This window comes from Cavia porcellus, unplaced genomic scaffold (assembly GCF_034190915.1).
Source record: "Cavia porcellus strain 051 isolate PalLab524CR breed Dunkin Hartley unplaced genomic scaffold, mCavPor4.1 scaffold_13, whole genome shotgun sequence".
In the NCBI taxonomy this organism is placed as follows: domain Eukaryota; kingdom Metazoa; phylum Chordata; class Mammalia; order Rodentia; family Caviidae; genus Cavia; species Cavia porcellus.
The window spans coordinates 5,366,473-5,388,367 of record NW_026947496.1 but is presented as its reverse complement, the minus strand read 5'-3'; the positions used below and the strand labels follow the sequence as shown (position 1 = coordinate 5,388,367).

The window sequence follows — 21,895 nt, the reverse complement described above, 5'->3', positions numbered from 1 at the left end:
AACCTGGGCTGCGGGGGCTGCGCCGGGCGAACCAACCGTGCGGGACAGAGCGCGAACCGAGCGCAACGAGCAGCGGCCCGGACACCGGGCGGGGGCGCGCGGTCTCCGTGTTCCGCACCCGTGTCGCCGGGAAAGTAGCGGGCACGTGCGAAAGACGAAGCCCGCCATCCTGGTCGCGATCCGGCCACGCCAGGTGTTGCCGCACGGGGGCCGCTTCTGCCCGCCACGTCCCGGGCCCGCGACTCGGGTGGACGCGCTGAGCTCCGAGCTACGCTCTCCGCGGTCCCTGCCACTGGCCACCTCCCCGCACCCCGCCCTCTCGCACGGTGGTGCGTCCTCCACGTGCCGCTCCTGGGGCGGGCGAAACCCCCAAGGCCGCGTCCCCACCAGGCCCTGAGCCTTCGGTGCGCGCCTTGCTCCCGGTTTGCTCCGCGTCAGCTCAGCCCCCGCCCTGGTGACCGCACTGGGGGGTCCCGGGTCAGCCCACTGGCGCCGTCTCCTTCGCGGCTGCGCTCGGTCCACTCTTAACTTCCGCTGCTCCTAAAATTCGTTCTTTGACGTTGGAGAGCGCGATCTGGGCGAGTCCGGTTCCAGCAGGTCGTGGCGCGTTTCTCCTACTTGGAGCATCTGGAGGTCCCATGTTGCACCGCCTGTATCACTTTCAGGGAACAAAGAAAACGGGACGCGGAAAAGTGCGCGGTCACTGGAAAGGACGCGTGGGCCGTGGAGATTTCAGATGCGATCTCAGGGCACCACCAGTGGGTCAGAGCGCGGAGCCTCCGCTGAGCCGAGGACCTGGCAGGAAGGGATCCGGGCCTGGTGAAGCTCCTCGTCTACCTGGCGGCGGTTAAATGAGTCACCGGAAGGTGGCGGCTCCGCTCCCTCCGCCTGGCGCTTTGGTGTCTGCCCGCACTGCCGGAGCTCGCTGTCCTGAGGAAAGCGCAGATCCGTGTGCGTCTGCATCCTGAGTGTGCAGCCTAGTGCCCTGGCCTCGGTTAGGTCGCTCGGTGACCTGAGGGGGCCCAGTCGCCCGCGGCCCATGGTTGGGGGCGACTCCTCGTCCTGTGGCTCTTGAGCCCAGGCAGCGGCTGCTTCTGGAGGAGGGTGCAAGGGTCCTGGGGCCCCAACTCGGAACCTTCCTCTGTGGAGGGTTCGAGCTCCCTGCGCGGGGAGGCTGGCCGCGCAGGGCGGGATCCAAGGGCAGGGCCGTTACCAGGAGGACACTAGAGGTAAACCGGACTAGAAAAGAAAAGGGAAACTAATGTGTCAGAAGTGGGATTCGAACCCACGCCTCCATGCGGAGACCAGAACCCCCAAAGCGGGAAGCAAAGCTTGAGTCTGGCGCCTTAGACCACTCGGCCATCCTGACACCTTCAGGTTAACTGGAGGGGGGTCTTAGTCACCAACACTTATCCAGAGGACTTGATGGGCCTAGGGGACTACAAGTGGACTGGCAGGGAGCACCGGGTCACTGCAGAGCCTAAGCCACCTTCAGGTGAGGGAGATCAAGGTCGAGGGACGCTGGGGCTCCACCCTCTCCAGGTAGAGAATCCGGCCTCCCTAGCCCGCACTCAGACCCAAGACCCTTCTCTTCTCCTCTTCTGGAGACTGGTTTCCCTGTGCAGTCTGGGCTTGCCTTGAACTCTCTATAGCCCAGTGATCCGCCTGCCTCAGTCTCTGAAGTGCTGGGATAAGAGGGGTGTGCCACCACACCCACAGATTTTACTCTTCTTAATGAAACCTATTCATGCTTACCACACAGTTACAACTACGCAAAATTTACAATGTGCACTTTTATATGTGTGAATGCTGGGCTTTTGTTACTTCATTAAAGTGTCTGCATATGTCAAATGCAAACCTCTGACTCTGAGTTAAAATATTTGAACACCTGAAAATAGATATTTTCAAAATATAAGGTGATTGTCAGTTGCAGCTGATATGTGTCACAATTTTCTTCTAAGATCTTCTATGCAAATATAGTTAAAATAATGCTGAGATGATGTCTTGACGTTTTGCGTTACGGTGTTTTGTGGGCTTTCCCATCATCACCTCACCACCACCATCGTCACCATCATCTTCATCCCCACCACTGATCATTATCATCATCACCATCATTACCCTGGCTCCAGTGCTGGAGATGGAGCCCCAGCCTTCTCGTGGTGGACAGGGCCTGGCTAGGACCAGACTCGCAGCCCGCTTCCCAGGTACTGACACCGAGTTCCTTTAAACATCTGAAGAGCTGCGTGGTTGTCCATACAGCGAGTACGTGGGTAGTGTCTGTGTATTGCACACTGTCACACTTGTATACAGTACACACCTACCACACACACACCTGTAGCACATGCTGTGCTACTCGTAAGCTAATGGGTGGCCACAATCTGTTTTCTAAAAATCCAGATTTGCAGCCAGAGAGGCCTGAGTCTGCTGTAAGGTCACAGTATCTCTGGGGCATGACCCAAAGGCCGGTGTGTGTGTGTGTGTGTGTGTGTGTGTGTGTGTGTGTGTGCCCACATGCATGTGTGGTGTAGGGCTTAGGAACAGGCTGCTTATCCACTCCCAGTTTCTACCAAACCCTTTTTCTCTCACTGGAGATTGAACCCAGAACCTTCACATCGAGCTACATCCCTAGTCTCTTATTCTTTTATTCTGAGACAGTTTGGCTAAGTCATTAGATTGCTTGGACTGGGTGGGAGCTTGCGGTCCTCTTGCCTCCGCCTTCTTCAGCCTGCCAGGGTTGCCATCACACGCATCAGTCACTACGGGAAAAGGCTTTTGCCTTTCTTCTTTATTCTTTACTCTGCCATCACTCAGCCTTCCCTCAACTACCCCTCCTTTCTTGTGTGTTCAGACAAGCTCTGGATCAAGCTGGTCTTGAACTCATTATGTAGCACAGACTGGACTGCAACTGGTAGAGATCCTCCCGTCTCAGCTTCCCTAGCGCCAAGATTACAGGCCACCCTGTGAAGAGTCCGCTGTGATTCTGACGGAGCCTCTCCTAGCGAACCTTTGTGAAAGAGGACTCTCGCAGGTCCACTCTGCCTTCTCAGAGAAGTTACGCGCAAGTCCCCGAGGCGTTCTGCTGAAATTGTGGTAAAGAGAACCTCAGTGCACGGTCTCGCCAGACACACTTGCAGTGTGGGGTGAGTGTGTGCAGTGTGCGCGGTGCACACCTGAACGGGGCCAGCTCCTCCTGACTCTCCGGGCTCCTGGAGGCACGGGTGACGCGAGCGTCCAGCAGGCAAATTGTCCACATGTCGGCGATGCCACGTGGCAGAGCGCACCGGGGCTCCGGAGCGACCGCGGGAGTAAGAGAGGAGCCCGCGGTGACATTGGGCGGGCATTACACACCAGGGATGCGCACGGACACAGACACACTCAGTCACACACGCACAGAGCCCACGCGCGGCGCAGATCCACGCCCCCGACCGCTCCTCCTCCACTCACGCCCAGGCACTGGGACCGCGCCTCCCCGGCAGCTGCAGACGGCGTCCAGGCTGCAGGATCCGAGCGACCTCGGCTTCTCTGGGCCTCAGAGCCCGCTGCGCCCTGGGCTGGATCCGTTATGTGTCTGTGGCGACTCTGGTCACCTCCGTGTCGCCTGGATCCCAAGGGCGGGTGCGCCTAGCGCTTGCACTCCGGTGCTAGACCGGCCCGGGTTGTTCCACTCGATCGAGCAGCGTGAGGCGCGAGGCTGCGGTGTGGGGGAGCAGGGCAGTCTTAGGGCCAAGGCCCTAAGAGATGGCCAAAGCCCTCAAGATGGGGCACACCTGGCTGCCAGAATACCAATGAATGTATTTAAATGTGCAATTGCAACAATGTATTGGGGCTCCGTAGCTCAGGGGTTAGAGCACTGGTCTCGTAAACCAGGGGTGAAGGGCCTCTACCAGTTTGAAAGAGAAACAGGGAGTTTTCTTTGACCTAGAAGTAGGAATACTTTAGTTTTACCCTATCTTGCAAGCATAGGAAGAATATGCTGCTTGTAAAAGTAGAGAAACAGAAGTAACACTGCCAGATACCTGGAAGTCAGCTGAGGGAATCCCCAAGACCTGTGAATACAGTCAGTGCCGCCTGGCACAGGCGGGGAAGTGCACCACCCACACCTTTGTTACTGAGCTTTGTCACTTACTGACCAGCACTGCTACTCACAGCACAGTATCATGCTTGGGATTCTGCCCTGCCTACCTAGGAGGTGCCCAGCTGGCGGCCCCAGCCGAGAAGCTGCGTGAATCTCACCCAGGTTCAGAAATGCAGCGCCAGCTCCCCTACTTCCTCATCTACGTCCTGCACGGCCACACGACCTCCGTGTGGGGGTCTGCAGGCCCTGAAGCAGGCGTGACCCTCACCTACAAGCTGAGGACCTGCCATCAACTAGTGCATGAAATAAAGACAAAACCCTGCTGAAGATCCTGCCTACAGCCAGTCTCCTGTCTCCTTGTGCTTGGAACTGTGCTGCCCACAAAACCCCACGACAGAGGACCATTGGCACCACTGCTAAAACTAGCATGGTCACAGCGTAATGAATGAGACCACACAGTAAGATGGGACGGCTTCCCAACACCATGTTTGCATCAATTAGTGATATAGTAATGCCCTTAAGACACAAAGAAACTCAAGAATGTAGTTTGGAGTCTCAAAATAATCCGACAAGGTGCCAGCCTTAGAAACCCACCTGAGTTGCTAAAGAACCAGCCCAGGCACAGGGGAGTGGTCTCAGGATACATCACCTGGAGCAGCTGTCTGCAGGCTGCAGCCTAGGATGGGGCAGCTCCAAGTCCGTGGGCTGAGCAGTCACTGAGCTGCTGCCTCACACCCAAAGCCTGGGCTTGGTCCCCCAGCACCTTGGGGAGTAAAATAATAAATGCAAGAGTTAAAGCTGCATTTCTGAACCAACATGTATGTGTTCCACTGGTAGCTGGAACTATTGGGAAAATTACTTAACCAGATGGTGCAAGAAAATAATACTGCAATTAAGTCCATTTTCTAATACTTTTATTGGGCCAATTTCTATAATATTAAGTGTATTCACTGAACTTCAGGGGCTGTGGTTTTGATGTATGCTGTTATATCTGCGTCTAGATGTCCTGCTAAAACCTCACGCAGTCATAGATTGGGCTTTTCCAGAAGTGGCTGGATCTAAGGGTGCGATGCTGGGATGAAGGGTGTGCAGGCCCTAAATGAGCCCGCTGATTGGTTTATGACCCACCCTAAGCCCGGTCGCCTAGACAGGGTACAGCAGGGACTGAAAGACGCTGCTGAAGTCACTTGCTGTCTTCTGCTGGCTGTGAGCTATTTTTCCTCTGTGAGGCCCCTCTGCTATGTGTCACCCTGCTTGGAACCTGCTGATCGTGGACTGAAGCCTCTGCAAACTGTGAGCCAAGGAAAGCTTTCTCCCTTTAACTTTGAATTTCAGGCATTTTTTTTTCAACAATGAGAAAAATACCTAAGACAATTGGTTAAAATGTCATTCATTTTATAGCATCATTGGTTATTTTAAAAAGCCAACACACTGAACAAAACAAACCTCTGCTGGTAATGTAGGGTTTCATTGGTTTGACAAGCTTTTTGGTTTTAATTTTGTCATATGCCTATGCTTGCACTTATCTGGGTTCTCTTTCTTACTAAAATTACTTACAAAAATTAGGTGTAGTGCTTGTTCTTAATTTGTGCTTTTACGATGAGAGAGGGAGAGAGGAGGACAGAGACAGAATGACCAGCGACCACTGAGTATGTCTGTGGTGAGACCCGCTGTCCTACCAGGGTCATTCAATACACAGTCCTAAGGTCTTGGCCATGTAGTTCAGGTTGGCCTTGACCTTCTGGTAACGCTCCTGCCTCAGCTTCCTAGGTGCTGGGATCACAGGTATATGCCACTTTGTGTACACACACATACACACACACACATACACACCTTAATGTTGCAACACTGTTGTAGTCAGGGTTTTCAAGGAAAACAATTTAATACAGGACACATAATTTACATAATTATTTTATAATATTCACCCAAAGAGTCAAACACAAAAAGTGCAGGAGATCTGTCCACATGTTAAAGACTCAAAGAATCCAGCCAAGGCCTGGATCTCACAACAATGTTTCACATACATCAGTTGAAATCCTAGACCATGACAAAGCCCCCCACAAGTATTACTGGAGGCCTGGAGCCCACCGCAAGCCTGCTTCATGGATCTGCACTGGGAAGGCCCACAGGTTAGTGGTGGAAGCCAGAAAGTCTGTGCCAGTGGGGGGAAGGATTTGTGCCAGCAGGCTGAAGGATCTGCCCTCTAGCCAAGAAGTGATGCTCAAAATAAGGTCCAGGGCTCCCCTGAAAAGTACCACAGCCATCCTCAATGACAGTGAGGTCCCAAGCTCCTTTGGTGATGAAACAGCCAAGTTCATGTTAGGAAGCCAGTGTGACGAGCCTCTCCTGGAGACTGAACAGCACAGGTCTTCCCCTACAGAACTAGGAAGCGATGCTCTAAGTAAGGACCAGAGCTCCCCCAAAGTGAATCTGAGCTCCTCTGATGACAACAGCCAAGTTCATATCTGGGGATCCAGCATGACAAGCTCCTCCAAGAGAACCACCAGCCTCCAAAAAACCAACAGCTCCTGCTCTTCCTCTCCAGGTCTCCTTTTATGTTGGCAGCGGTCGTCAGGTGGGCCCTCCCCACCCAGCACCATGCTGATTCAGTTCTGCTGGGGCTACATGTTGCCCACCAGTCGTCCATCCACTGCGAACACCCACTTTTACTTTATGGGCCCTGACATCAAATATCCAAACTGCCAGCTCCATGATCCTCTGATTTCTAGAATTCACTCTCGGAATAAACTCTTGTGGGCTGATGGAAATAAAAGCATGAAAAAGAATAGAGTAGGGGCTGGGGATTTAGCTCAGTGGCATAAGCACCTGCCTTGCAAGCAGGCAGTCATGAGTTTGATCCCCGGTACCAATAAAAAAGAAAAAGACCAAAAAAAAAAAAAAAAAAATAGAGTAAGAAGAGACAGATGGCTTCTGTTTTGGGACCAAGGTGGAGTGGAAACACCTCTGCTTTCCTGCTGGCCAGGTATGGCTGGAAACCCTGGGCCCTGAGTCCAGCATGATGGAAGGACAAGGACCAGGAGAGAAATGAGGTGCCAAGTTCGCTGGGCTCACCCACTGTTAGATGGCACCCGGTCAGACACTGGCAGGGCAGCAGTGCTCACTCTCCCTGGCTCAGGAGAGGGCAGCCGGCAGGGTGGACTGAAGTGCAGCTGGGCTTCTGCCGGTTCCCCTAGAGGCAGAGTCCTGTGCGGGCCACTGACACCCGGGCCGTGATTCTCGTTGTCCTTGTGGCCTGAGTCTGCAGGGCAGGTACAGGAGAGCAAGAGCTTTCACTCTGTGGCCATGAGTGGACCGTACTGTGCTCCAGGCTGGGGCAGCTGGGCAGCCCCAAAGGACACCGTTTCCTCCTCTCACACAGGCAGCATGGCCCACCCCCTCAGACACAGACGAGTGTGTTTTGCTCAGATCTCTGACCAACAGCAGTTGCCCCTCACACATTTGTGCAGTAGCTTTTACCAAGAAAGGCAGATTCCTGCAAGATCAGGGGCCTCAGATCCCGGAGGACAAAACATTACTCAGCCTTCCAGCACCCCCGGGCTGTCCTGGCACCTGAGATGGATACTGGACACTGTGACCAGACAATAGGGACCTGGTGACATCTCAGACCCTTCCTGAGTTGAAATCAGGAGTGAACGTTGCCTGGGGGCCACGAGGAAGGCAGAGCTGGGTAGTCAGGTGGTTCTGCAGAGAGCCACTGTGGGTGTCAAAGCCAACAGGATCCAGGTAAGCACAGGTCGGGACAGCAGCTGGAGACCTCCAGGGTAGCTGGATGTCCCTGGGAAGCTCTCACTGTGGGGTCCTCATTCTGAAGGGGGTGAGCATCCTGTAAACTCAGCGCTAACCAAGCCTGCCCTAGACAAACACTCCCTCCCAGAAGCAGAGCCCAGAAGAGACCTGACCCAAAACTTCCAGTCACAAAGGTTGCAGATGAAGGTCAGGCCTCGCTGGTGTCTCGCTCCCCGCTGGGCACCCACAGGCCCAAGGACTGTCACAGTTCATAGCAAATCTGGCACACAAGTTCCTGGCTGCCCCAGAAGGAAACTGGAACCACGCTTTCAACAAGCAGCAGGGTGGGACCCAGGGCCTGCCTGGTCCCCATCCCTATGGGTGTCCTGGCCTGTGTCACAAGTGCATTCCTAGGATTTTGCTCAAAAAAGTGGGGTGCCCAGGAAACGACAGCGGCTCCTGGCTGTGGACATCCCAGGCCTGAGAGCTGTGAAAGCCAGGAGATTGCACGGGACCCACTAAGCCTTCGCTTCTTGTGTAGGTGCTGTTGGATGGGTGGGGGTGGCAATTGGTGTCTCCTAGTCCTAAGAAGACTACAGAGAGTTGGGGTACTGCAAGGTGCTCAGTCCCATGGAGCCCATCCGGACCCTCCCTTTGTGGCTGGGAGGGCTGGGATGAGGTTGTCACCCCAGCTTTAATCACGGGCAGGTGGCATCTGGGCTGGGACGAGGTTCCTTGGTGACCCAACTGCAATTTCTCCTCCGCTGCTTGCACTCGGGAAGGAAGTGAGCGCCACTGCACGGGGCAGCTGGGAGGGTGCCCGAGGAGCGAGGAGGAGCTTGGGGAGCAGGCAGTGAGAGGGGCCCTTTAAGGGGGAGTTCTTGCTAAACCAGCTAGACTGGATTATTCCTAAAGTAGTGCCTTTTACAGGGGGACTTGGGTATCCATATCGGGTTAAAGAATTTAACCCACACCAAGAGAGTCAGTGTGGAGGATGGAGGAGCGTGACCTTTGGGATCTCACGCTCTGTGGCTGCTTCCGGACACAGGGACAGGGACACACCGTGCGCCTTCTTCTCCATCACCAGTGCCTGTGTGTCATGAGCAAAGCGTGCACCAGAACATGCCGGCACATGCTGACTCAGTCTGGGACAGGAGAGGACTTGTGGGCGCACTGAGGCCTTTGTGGGGATAAACAGGCCCCTTGGAGCATGCAGGGTGACAGGATGGCCCTGAAGAGGCCTTTGGATGTATGGACGCCCCCATACATCCAAGGGGATGGCAATTTCTTTAGGCAGAGCTGACTCTGGCTCCTTCCAGAACATCGTGGTGCAAGCTGCAGTCTGGGGCTTTCAGGACCATCTTTCTGACACTTCGACTACTATTGAGGTTCTACGTGAAATAACCCTCGCTGCCACATGGAACCGGTTTTGTGCTGGGTTTGCTTGTTTTTGCATACTGAATGGGTCTAAAGTGGGACCCTGACCTGGTTGTGCAGCAGGCTCTTGGTCCCTGCGGCAGCATGAAAGGCTGAAGGTTTAAGGCAGAGGTGGGGAGAAAGGGTAAGGAAGGCCAAGGGCCAGCAGCTGGCCTGGAGGGGGCAGGCCTTGACCCCGTTCCTGCTGGTGGCGGGAAGACGTATTTACTGCTAGAGGGGCTCTGACCCTGGGCTCAGTTTTGAGGTGGCTCTGCTGGAATCCAAGGAATGCAGGTTTCAGGCACAGCTCGGTGGTTGGAAGTCTCTGCGACTGTTCTGTCTGGGTATCCCTCAGACGTGCTTGCTTTGTTTTTGAGCCAGGGTCTCCTTGAGCTGCTCATGCTGGCCTTGAACTCACTGTGCAGCCTCAAATGGCCTTACCTTGGGGAGATTTTCCTGCCTTGGTCTCCTGAGCGCTGGGATTCCAGATGTGGATCACCAGCTCTCTGGCAGGAGAGGAGACATAAATTCAGGACTAATCAGGGTATTTAGCCAATTTTTAAGCAAATGCTCCCTGTGGGACCGCCGTGCTATCGGGAGCAGAAGGGCTCTGCACACTGGACCAGAGAGGGCTTCATTGCGAGTAGCGCTGCGAGGTCCGCAGGAGTTCCTCACGATGGGGCGTGGCCACATGTCCTCGTCCACTGGGGCTGCAACAAGATGCCCAGAGCGCGTTCCGAGGTGCACACGTTCCGATCCTGCAGTCTGGAGGCAAGCGGCCCGCAGCCAAGATGCCAGAGGACCCATCCCGGGAACTTGGTGGATTCAGGCGGCACAGAAAGTGGCCAGCATCCTCGGAGCCTCCCTCCCAAGCTCAGCAGTCTCACCTTCGGGGCCTTGCTCAGGGCCGCAGCTCTCCACACCGCCCAGCCTGCATGTGCAGGGGCCTGAATGTTCAACTCCGGCGTCGTGGTGCGCCCGTTCCGACAGGGCCTGACCTCCCCTGTGGGGTCGCGGTGGGAGGGTAGGAGCTTCTCTCGTGACCTGCTTTCTCCCACAGCCTGCCTGCTTCTGACTGCTCCTTGCCCTCAGGTGTCACTTCAGGAACTGCAGTGACCCAGCAGAGCCACCGAGCAGCATCCCTCAGTCCCGGCAGGTGCCGTGATTGGAGCTGCACACGATTCTGCGACTGCAGAGACCGTGACAGCACCTGTATGCCGCCCTGGGCGAGGGGCGTGGTCGGCCTTGGTCCTGGAAGCCCCGGAAATCCTCGGCGGCAGGCAGGTGCCCAGGGGCGAGAGGCGCGTACGCTGCCTCGGCTTACCCAAGGTACCGGCCAGCGGCTGCGCCAAGTGGCTACCACGCGCACTAGGTAGCCGCAGCCTCGGCGTGGACCGGGTGCGGGTGCGGGTCCGGTCCCGGTTCGTGCCGTCCCTCAGCTGTAGAGCGCGCACGGCGAGAGCGGGAAAGCATGCTCCAGTGGCGCAATCGGTTAGCGCGCGGTACTTATACAGCAGTATATGTGCGGGTGATGCCGAGGTTGTGAGTTCGAGCCTCACCTGGAGCATGTTTTCTTCCCTTCGTGGCTTTAGGGGGGACGTCGCCGGATATTTTTCTTCAGGAAGAGTCTGCCGTGGATTCATTTTCCACGCCTGGAGCTCAGTTTTCTGTGGCGAAGGTTCCAGGTGTGGGGAGAAAACGCACCGAGCAGGAGGAGGACACCACCGCCGGGACCGCAGGGGAGCACGCAGGCCGGAGCCGCCTTCCAGAGCGCCTGTCCCGCTCCCAGTCTCTTTGCGGCCCCGCCCCTCCCTCCCCGCCCCTCGCTCCCCTCCCCTCCCCTCCCCTTCCCTCCCTTCCCCTCCCCTCCCCTCCCCTCCCAGGCTAGCTGGTCGCGGCCGCGCATGCGCGAGGGTCCGCGGAGCTGAGTTTACGCGCGGGCGGCAAGCGCTGAACCCGCGGGGCACCGGGCTTCGGTGGAGCCCAGCACCGCTGCTGTGTGAGAAACCAGACGGGGAAGCGAGCCAGGCGTCTCCCTCAGCGGCTCAGCCCCCTGTCCGCGGGATGGGTGTCTCTTCCTGTCTCTAGCAAAATAAGCGCACTCACTCTATGACCAAGCGCCGCGGGACAGGACGCGGGGCGGCCGGGGTCAGCCGGGCCCGATCGAGGGCCGGTCGGGCGTGCGGAACGGGGAGGGCCGGGCGCCGGGCAGAGGCACAGCCTGGACAGCTCCGGGCTGCTCCTTCCCTCCGCCTCCAGCTTCAAGCCCTGCGATCTCCCCAAAGCCCCGCTTAGGCCGGCTGGGAAATCCCGCCTTGGTTATCTTAGCCTCCTCGACTCCTAACATTACCCACTCCACATCCGTCCCTCTCAGCTGGACACACAGCGGGTCCCTGGACCGTGGCCGTGCTCTGCTGCCCATACTGCGTGCCCTTGGCCTCTAGCACGCACTTGAGATGGGAGGACCCACGCCACTGGCCTGAAAGATCTTGGCCATTCGTGGTCCTGCCGGGACCACGCTGTTGTTTCCATGGACCTCGACCACGGACACGGGAATACCAGGCGGTGCCCCACCTGAGTTCAGCCTTCCCCGGCAGGCAGCACTGGTCTGCGTGGTGGATGGTGGAACGCCTGCCTCGGCCTGCTGGAAGTGAGGAGACACGAGCAGGCGCAGTGGAGACTGTAGTGCGGTGGGATCCTCGCTCCTGGGAGCACAGCCTTGCCGCGGAGCACTGGACAGGAAGTTCAGAGGGACCCACAGGTCAGCGGCGCAGGGTGCGGCCTGGCACCCATTTCCACCTCTCTACTCCTGGGCCTGTGAATGCTGCTGTAGGAGAAGCAGAACTGCACACAGCCCTGGCTGTAAGCTTTGTCACCTTGAGGACACTACCTGTGTCCTCAGAAGGCCACTGCCACAGGATGGTAATGACAGATGAGACCATGCAGGCCTTGACGTGCTAGAGCCCTTGGTGGCACCAGTGCTTGTGGAATTGGCATTTGGCAAGTCCATGGGGGCGTCCTGGCAGATGCATTGCCAGATAGACGAGTCCAGGCCTCCAGGGAGTGTTTCAGGAATGGCAAGGCCTGTCCACTTCCCTGATGTGACCAGCCGGCCACCAAAGCCAGCTCTCCCTAGGAAGTGCATGCTCAAGGCTGGAGTGGGTGTTCAGCTGTGACCACAATCAGCCTCAGCGTGCAAAAGCCCAAGGTGCTGGGCCTCTAGCCAGGCCACCAAGGCCACTCTTCATGAGCCCACAGGTGATGGGACCGTGGCTGACGAGAGACTGGGCAGCATCTCTGGCCGGCAGAGGACTCCTATCATTGCCGTTCATTCCCAGTGGTCCGTCCATATCCCTGTGTCCCACGTGACTTGGCCATTGGCTTCTAACCACCCCCCATTTGGTCAAACACTGGCCACAGCTGTGAACTGGTTCATAATCACGCACGCTGCGCAGCCAGGCTCACGAAAGCACCCCCTCCTCACGGTCCCTCGGAACCTCCAGGAGGTTCCCATGTCACGAGGCACCCAGGTGTTATACAGAACCCTCTGCAAGCTGCTGAGTCTTGGCTGCTTCTGTCGTTGGATGCCAGGAAGCTCCCAGGGAGGCCGAGGCACAGGCTGGGAGAGAGGAAGTGTGGGTATCACAGCATGCAGCCCTACTGTGTGCAACTTCCTTCACCCTCAGAACTGCTCTGGCCTGATCGCCTAGACCCTCTGTCACTGGGTCACAGGTCACCTCTGCCTCATGATTGATAGCTGAGGCCACACAGGTCCTGGTGGCCCAGGTCCTGTGGCCCAGCAGCAGGCCAAGAACAGAGCAGGACATGGATGAGGGCTATGCCACAGTCCTTCAGGCATGACTTCCAGGGCACGCAGAGGCTGGGCCAGGGCTCTGTCCGGAGGGCCGCCTCTGAGAACATGCAGTACATCTTCCTTGCCCAGAGCTCTCTGACTCAGTCTGATCTGAGTGCACCGGTCTCTCAGGTACCCCGGAATTCCCTCCTGTGACAGGAGTCCACAAGCCTGCTCCCTGGGCTGAGCTGAGCTTCCTGTATGCAGGGAGCCGTCAAAGCTAGAGACTGATCGCATGTGTGGCATTAAAGCAGGGCTAGCCCTGAAAACAGTTAGACGGCCCGGCAGCCAGTACCAGAACCGTGCATAGCCATGACCGTCGCTGGTACTCAGTGGGGTCACTGTGGTCAGGGAGCTTATAAACAGTGACGAACACAGTGTACTTCTATGTCTCTGTTTCTCTGCCTGTGGCTTTGTGCACCATTTTGTCCCTCAGGCCTGCGAATGTGTGACTACTGCCAAATACCCCCATCAAGAGCTGGGGCCTTAAAGGCATCTAGGGTGCCAGTGTCTTGTCCTTCTGGCTGTTTCCACTGAGGGGTATTAAGGGGAGCAGCTAGGGGCCTTGCTCCTGCTGACTTTCAGGCCCAGAGGGTTGGTCAAGGGGTCCAACAGAGATGGTCGGGTCACCGTCTGAGGACAGACGACTGTAAGTGAGAGGATGTGAGGGTCAGCGTGTCACACAGGGTCCAGATGTGAGGGTTCAAGGAGCAAACACGGTACTGGATCTCATCCATGTTTACCACATGGGTCCAGGGGACAGGGCACATCACCTTCCCAAAGCTCAGGCTGGGATCTGACAGGGCCCAGACTCTTTCTTGTCCTGAGTTCTGTGAGGCAGTCAGGGTGGAAGAGCCCACTCAGAACAGTTCAGCAAGGGGCTGGGCACTGGGTGGCAGGGAAGTGCCCTTTCCTGCTCCCAGATTTGGGATCCCATCCCCTGCACCCTGCTGAGTCTGTGCCTGGGCCACCAGGGCGAGATCTGGGTATTGTCCCTGCTCCTGAGCTTTGCGCTCTTCCAGTAACTGATGCCAACTCAGGATGCCTCCCTGCTGTGACGCACTCCGTAATTGGTGTCCCGTCAAATGTCTTGTAAGGATGGCGCCTGACACTCATTCCCAAAGTGTAAACTGAGCTGAACTAACTCACACTGGGTGGGTACAGCAGTCTCGGGATCCACTGGCCTGTACACTGGACTCCACCGCTCTCTGCATGGAAACCAAAGCACTCTCAAAGCAGAATTATGGCCATAAAGTTACCATGTACCTTTTCTTTTCTGTCTAAAAGCAGTATTACTCCTGAAAGTGACAGAAGACACAACAAAATGTACGAGCCTAGGAACACAATGCTAAATAAGCGCAATGGAAAGACACAAGCCACAGCTTCGAGAACACAGCAGCCTGAAGCCTCGAGCTGAGTCTAAACTACTTCACCAGAGGCACGAAATCCAGGGTAACCTGCGAGATGGCAGAAATCTGGGGAACTGGATCTTAACCACTCAGGGAGCCAGCAACTGAGTCATCGCACCAGAGAGACCCCATGTTCGGGCTCGAGGGACACCAGTGTGGGCTGAACAGGCTCCCCACGGGGAGGTAGGGACGTCACACACCCAGCCACCCAGCCACCAGGTGTGGTTCTCAGACCTCCAGCTCGGAACAGGGATTCCAGGGTGAGTCAGGGCGATGCAGAGAGGGGTCAGTGGGGCGGAAGTGAACGGCACAGCTTGGGCACAGTGTGAGTGGGAATCCTTAGGTGTATGCGGGGAGAAATTTGTGGACTCTGTGAATCTGTAGAAACGTTCAGGCTCAACGCCAGGAGAAAATCAATGGCCCACTCGCAGGTAGATGGACAGTGGCTGGTGGACAGATGACAGGCATGGCCCAGGCGGGTGGATTTTCATACGTAGCTGGTTACAATCATCTCACCAAAAACATTCTTCAGCCTCCCTGAATCCGTTTCTTTCTCCTAAGATCAGATGTTTGCCCTTTCATTCTTTCTTTACTTTAGAGACAGGCCTTCCTCTGGAGCCCAGGCTGCCCTTGAACTCACTACTAGCCCAGGTGAAACACAGGAAGAGCTCAAGAATTCACACTCTCAGCTCCAGAACCAGGGTGTGATCTGCATCCAGGATTCCTGGTTCCTTGCTGTGGGAAGAAACTGCTGACAATCAAACAAGTCCTCACCCAGAGTTTGGCAGGATCCCCAGCTTCAGAGGGGCTCTGTTCACAGTCCGGGCAGTGGTGGGGGTGGGTGCTATGAGATTGAAGGGGGATATGTGGGAGACTGAGATGGTGTTTTGTGTGTGTGTGTGTGTGTGTGTGTGTGCACCCGCTCACATATGCTATGGGGCACTGAACCCAAGGAGTGCTGAGGTACATCCCAGCCCTTTAAAAAATATTTATATTGAGATGAGGTCTCCATAAGTTGCTCAGGTTGGGCTCAAAACTTGCAATCCTCCTGCCTCAGTCTCCAGAGGAGCTCCCACATTGATGAGTCTTTCTTGTTAGTGGAAGGAGTCTTCACTAGCAAAAATGACCCCCTAGGACCAGTGGACATGTGTAACCCACTAGACAAGGACCAAGCACAACACTGTGACATCACTGTAGGACCTGACTGCCTGTCAGCCTTAAATAGGACAACAAACAGCATTTCCAATTCCAGCACGCAGGAGGCTGAGGCAGGAGGATCACTAAGGTCCAAGGCCAGCCAGAACCAAATAGCAACATCCTGTCTCAAAACAAACAAACGCAGAACACCATTTCCTCCCTTCCAAGCAGAGTCCTCTCAGGCACAGACCTGCGTGTTTCACTCAGATGCCCTGACCACAAGCAGTTGCCCCTCACACATTTGTGCAGTAGCTTTTAGCCAGAAGGGGGAATTCCAGCAATGCAGGGACCTGGCCCAGGGAACAAAACATTACTCAGCCTTCCAATGACCCTCTGCTGCCCTCAGACCCGAGACCGACACTGGACACTGTGATCAGATGACAGCAACCTGGCTGATGTCTCCTGACCCCTCCTTGAGCTAAAAGCAAACATGAAGGTCCCGGCCTCGCACCCCGTGGCTGGGTACCCTCAGACTCATTGCTGCTCTGCTGCAGGGTGGCAGTGAACGCCTCGCCCCCGCCCCCGTATTTCTGAGGGTCTTAGAGCCTTCTATCACTCGAAGCTCTGCCACCCCCCTGCACCTCCAAGCAGAGCAGTCAGCAATCACAGGTCCCTAAGGCCCGGCAATCCCAGCCGCCATGCCACTATCTATGGCCTTCTTCCCCCGGATCAGACCGAAGAGCGGGCCTGAGGACGCGCTCCAGCTCTGCCCTCTGTGAACCAGGGTCCCACCCCTGCTGAATGGGCCGTTTTTCAGCATTGAACCCCCTCTTGCCACAGATCCACAGGGTTCCACAGGACTTCACCGTCCAGCCCCTCAGGCTCACAGGCTATCTCATGACCCAGTACTTTTAAAATCCTGCTTGATACCATCTCTTTGTGTGTCTGGCTGATGCATCCAGGAAATTCTTTTCTGGGATGAGAACAGAGAACCTGCTACCTGTCCTGAGAGTGGTGTGAGTCCTCTCATCTGGGACTGTCTTGGACCTGTCTAGTGAGAGAAACTTCTGGCCAGAGAGATTTGATGTTCCCGAAATACTGATACCAGTTCCTGTCAGGCAGACTGCTGGAGTCCATGAAACCACAAACAGGGTGGTAGCGTCAGACAGCTGATGAGACATCAGTGGGCTTGAGGGACTGGGGACGGGAGGTCCAAGGCAGCACGTGTCCTCCATGATCCTTAAGCTGAGAAACCAAAACACCAACATGTGGTACACTGATAACACTTTGTTAGGTCTCAGACCCAAAGCGATCCACAGAGCGCAGTGACACACTAGGGTCACATGTCAAGCACAGCCTTCCCACACCTGGCCACCTGGCCACCCAGGGCCACAGCAGGACACACAGCACTCTGGGTGCCATGGCCTCCGCCCCATGACATCAGACAGCGGATCGTTCTTAAGGCCTTCTGGCCTTGGGCTGAGACTTGATCGGGATCTTGACAAGATTTGGGACCCTGAGGGAACTCTGAGCACCTGAAAGCAAGGGGGATCCAGATGTGGGCAGCGGACATTCCCAAGCAGCCCTGGGAGAGCTGTTGGCCAGCGCTGGGATCTGCGCAGCTCTCTGAAGCCAGCAGCAGCTCCTGTGTGCAGGGGTGTGAACCTGAAGGTGTCCTGGCCGAATGTGAGTCCAAAAGCACCAGGTGTCCACTGCCCACCTTCTCATTTGAAGGCACCTCTCTATTTCCCCCATCCCCCCCCTCCTCTGCTTTCCCATAAATCCAACCAGGACTTTTGCACTCTGTGTGTCCTGACTGAATCCCTTCATGAAGGACACAAGAACCCAGGACCAAGGGATGAGTGACCAGCGCCTCACTGGTCAGGACCCGGCTCCTCAGTGACACTATGGGGCTTTAACATTTTTAATGGGACAGAGCCTTATGTGGGTTAGAAATTGACAGATCATTCTAAAATTTATGTTGAATGATAGCTGAAGAGCACTCTAAAATAAGAAAAACAAAATGAGAGACAGGAAACATGTCTTGTTTCCCTGTGCGTGGGCTTTGTTTTTTCTTCTATTTTCACTCAGGGCACTTTGGGTCTCATCTACTCATCGATTTGATTAAAAAAAACAAAACCGGGGCTAAAGAATTTAGCACAACGGTGTAAGCACCTGCATAGCAGGCATGAGATTGTGAGTTTGATTCTTGGTACCCCCCCAAAAAAAAATCTTTACTTCACTGGTATAAATATTATTTTTTATTGTTTTTATTATTTTTATTTAACACTTTTATTTAAAGTTCAAAAACAGTGAAAAATCCATCTGTGGTGACAGAGGTCAGAATAGGGATGACTTTGGCAGAGGGGTCTGCGGGAAGAAAGGCATGGCCATCTGCGCGCTGCCTCCTGAGCGCGGGAAGCTGGAGCGCCCCTGTCTGGTGTCGAGCTGCATGCTGGCATCGGCCGTGATGCACAGGTGACCGGCTGCACAGGTGACCTGGCTGCGTTGCTGCTGCCCAGAATCCGACCACGCAAGAGCCCAGGACACCTGGACTCCTTCCTCTTTCTAGTTCCCGCAGGTGACAGACAATGCCAGATTCACAGTTGTCGACCCGGGGTCTGGATGGTGACCTCTGTTTCCAGGCAACCCTTCCCTCCAGGGCCCCAGCTTCCTCAGCGTTTGATGATTCTTGGTTTTGTGCAGTTTCCTTTCAAACTCAAAAACTACAGCTACTCAAACTCAAAAACTACTCTCTTGTTGCTCCAGAGTCTCCAACAATGATTCAAGGATAGATCTGCAGTTTTGAAAATTTCAAGGCAAAACAAGAGAAAGTGAATCCTCAGAGTTTTCATGGCACATTCTAAAATGTTTTCACATCAGCCAAGACTGATGAGCTGTAACTGCAAGCCTGGCACACAGAGGGCATTGCCCTGCTTAGGATCGTCCTGCATGTGTGGGAAGAGAACTTGATCCATCCTCGAATGACAGCTCACAGGTTTTACAGCTGCAGAGGGCTCCTGGGCAGGGCCCCTGTCCACGGGACTCTGCAGCTGGGAGGAAGCTGGAAACAGCCCCTGGCTGTGCCGGCAGGAGGCTTTCCCAGCTGTCACGCCTGTGTTCCTCAGGTCCCAAATGGTACATCGTGTGATTCATATTTTTCAGAACTTTCCAGAAGCTGAGACTTTTAAAGGTTGAGTGCGACTTTGGTTCTGGGCTGTCCATAGTAAAAGTCACTAAGTGAGAACACCAGACTTCCTTTCTTGGGCTCAAAGGCCTTGTTTTGACCTATTAGACCTGATAAGCCTGTTTTTTCTAGATCTTCAGAGCTATCTTCTGGGTCTGGATCCCTGAGTGATGCGGAAGTGAGGCAGGACCAGGCCAAAGGGAGACACCAGAGAGACTTTAGAAGGCAGCTTTATTATGCTAGCAGCCTGACGGGAATCTCAGTTACAAATCATCAGCCCGACTGGGTTTCCTAATCATTTATATTTGTTCCTAAAAGGAAGTACCAAAGGCAGAAAACGTAACATCCTACGGTTGGTCACAGGTGTCTTTGTCATTACCTGCTAGGCAGACTTACAGACACAGCAGCTAAATGAGGTTGCCATCGTACAGCACTATCTGAAACCGGCAGAGACGCCCTGGCAGCGGTCAGTCTCTGGGCCTCTGAAGCAGGAGAAACCCTCCTTCCCGGCTGAGCTGCCCTTACCTTGCAGCTGGCACCCGGCCTATAGAGGTTTGCTAAGTTTGTAGCTTTCTAACCGCGGGAACGGGCTGTGCCTTCCGGTCTTACCTTTGAACAGTGTTAAAAACATGCTTCGTATTACAAATACAAGGGTTAAGATTTTCTCTGCATTATAACAGCTTCTACGAGAGCAAAAGGTGCCTGGTCCTAGCGTGGCTGTTCCAAATGTCTCAAATAACTGGTCTTGATTTTGAAATTGCCTGCGACGGACAGAATTTCGGAGTCTTCATCACTTTCAAGTTCTTTCTCTGCATAATTGTCTTTGAAACGAGCAAAATGTATTTTCAGAAAATCAGACCACGATTTCTTACATTTTCTGGAAATCGAACAGAAATAGGCCAGTTACAAAAACATTGTTTTCAACTATGTGATAAGACAAAAAAGCAGTTTGAGGAGGAGCCGAAATAGCTCAGTTGGGAGAGCGTTAGACTGAAGATCTAAAGGTCCCTGGTTCGATCCCGGGTTTCGGCAGAAGCGCGTATGTCTTTTTTTTCCTCCCTTTTGAGTAGCTTTAATTTCACTTTATTATTGTAGCACAGGCTGAACGACCCACCTACTCCCTAAACCAAGCCACAGTCGTCTGCAAATAAAGAAATCCACAGTGCCGTGTGTACAAGGGACGACGTCAATTTACCATTTCCACGCAAACCGCGGTGCAAATCCCGCGCTTCCCACGTGCCCAAGTCCTCCCACGGCCTCGCATCTGGAATCGAGCCGCGGTGCATCTCCGGGGCTGAGCTCGTGCCCGCGTCCGCGAGACCTGGGTTCTTGCCCCACAAAAGTCTTTTAAAATATTTTTAAATAAATAAGCACACGCAACACACGCGTGCTGTGAAACGCCCGGGTCACCGTCTTTGCTTCCCCTGAGCTGGTTCACGAACAGAATGCGCGCGACTTCTAAAACCTCCGCAGGCGCCGCAGGGTCCCCTTGGGCGTGAGCGGAGCATTGATTGAACCTTCGCTCCACGGTGCGTGGGTTTTGTTTGCGTGGGGAAGACTCGCGTGCTCTCCGAGGACGGGCGAGCGGACGGTCACCCAAGACCTCGCTGGAAGCGCGGCGCGGAAGGACTCGGCGGCCGGGCTGCGGACACGGGCCGAGGCGTGCTGCCGTCGCTGCAGGCCGGGGTCCCCGTCGCGGGGCGCACAGTCGCCTCGAGGAAGGCGCGGTCCCCGCTGGCCGCCTCGGGAGAGCGGACAGGGCCGCGCGCGAGCGCGTAGCGACGCTCCCTCCGGGGCGCCCTGTGCAGAGTGCGTGTGCGCGTGGAGACGGCGCGGTCCGCCCGGCCGGCGCGGACTCAGTTTCCCGCGCGGGCTCGCACCCGCCACGCCTGGGCGTGTACCCTGGAGATCGCCGCCACAACCCGGACCGGTCCAGGAGCCACAGACGCGTGGTGGGTGCTCGGAAAGGAGTCACGCCCCGGGAGCCCGAAGGGAGGCAGGGTTCCCGCCTCGGTGTCCCGGGCCGGTCTTGGTCTGCGCGGCCCTCGGGGGTCAGGGGCCCAAGTCGGAGCGCGTGGGTCTCCCGCGTCTCGGCCTTGGAAAGCCGGAAAGCACTCACAGGACAAGTGCGAAACAATAAAGAAAAATCTGCTTTGAGCAAAACGCACTGAGAAGAACTTTATGAATCAGCTAAGGAGTCACTTGTCGGGTGGCCGGTTAGCTCAGTTGGTTAGAGCGTGGTGCTAATAACGCCAAGGTCGCGGGTTCGATCCCCGTACGGGCCATTGGGAGTTAGTTTTAGAGCCCCGCTCCCTACTGCGCCACGTGGATCTCTTCAAGTTCTCCACAACTGAAATATAACTGAAACTTTCCCTCTTACCGAGGCGGAATCCTCCTTTCATTTTGCTTAAAAGCCTAAAACCAAGCCCAATGAGGAGTCGTGGAGGAAAAGAGTGTAGTGATGGGGGCGTGGCGGGCCTGCTCGGGAAGGAGGGGGAATAAGAGAAGAAAGCATCTGCCGCAGGGCTTTTGGTGGCGCTGCAGGTATTTTCAGGCGGAAGCGGGGGCGCGGACTGCCGCGGTGTGGATGCACTGTGCGCCCCCAGAGGGCCCAGGCTTTGTGCCCTCTCCGCCTGAGCGCTCCCGCACCTGGCCCGCAGTTGCACCCACCCAGTGGGCCCCGGAGTCTCCTGCGTCCCGGACGCGGCGGGAACCCCTATGGTGCCCATGGGGAGGGTTCCCGCGGGAAAGCGTCGGTGAAGACACCTTAGAAAAACTTGTGCCCTGCAAGCCCCTGGGGTTTAAAGCCTGTGTCTCTGCCTGCTCCCCACACACTGCGCTCTCAGGTTCACGAGAGCCCGAGTGGAAAGCGCCTTAGTGCTGAGGAGCCGCTCGGACTCGGCGGCTGCAACAAGGGGCGCCTGTGAGCTCGGGTAGGTCAGCTCACATCCGCAGGCTCCAGGAAGCTAAAAGTTAAGCTAAGCGAGCCAGCCAGGAGTCGAACCTAGAATCTTCTGATCCGTAGTCAGACGCGTTATCCATTGCGCCACTGGCCCGCGCCCAGGTTGTCT

At 55.6% G+C, this 21,895-nt stretch overlaps 5 non-coding genes across 5 annotated transcripts; 3 read left to right on the top strand and 2 right to left on the bottom strand.

Moving 5' to 3' along the window:
* Window positions 1-1,264: 1,264 nt before the first annotated feature.
* Window positions 1,265-1,369, bottom strand: Trnal-caa (transfer RNA leucine (anticodon CAA)). The gene is made up of 2 exons: window positions 1,332-1,369; window positions 1,265-1,310 (listed from the first exon to the last, which is right to left on the bottom strand). It is a non-coding gene; the product is annotated as a tRNA-Leu (tRNA).
* Window positions 1,370-10,711: 9,342 nt separating this feature from the next.
* On the top strand, window positions 10,712-10,805 carry Trnai-uau (transfer RNA isoleucine (anticodon UAU)). The gene is made up of 2 exons: window positions 10,712-10,749; window positions 10,770-10,805. It is a non-coding gene; the product is annotated as a tRNA-Ile (tRNA).
* An 8,978-nt stretch (window positions 10,806-19,783) lies between these two features.
* On the top strand, window positions 19,784-19,856 carry Trnaf-gaa (transfer RNA phenylalanine (anticodon GAA)). The gene has a single exon. It is a non-coding gene; the product is annotated as a tRNA-Phe (tRNA).
* Window positions 19,857-21,035: 1,179 nt separating this feature from the next.
* On the top strand, window positions 21,036-21,109 carry Trnai-aau (transfer RNA isoleucine (anticodon AAU)). Its single transcript has one exon. It is a non-coding gene; the product is annotated as a tRNA-Ile (tRNA).
* Window positions 21,110-21,807: 698 nt separating this feature from the next.
* Window positions 21,808-21,880, bottom strand: Trnar-acg (transfer RNA arginine (anticodon ACG)). Its single transcript has one exon. It is a non-coding gene; the product is annotated as a tRNA-Arg (tRNA).
* Window positions 21,881-21,895: the final 15 nt, after the last annotated feature.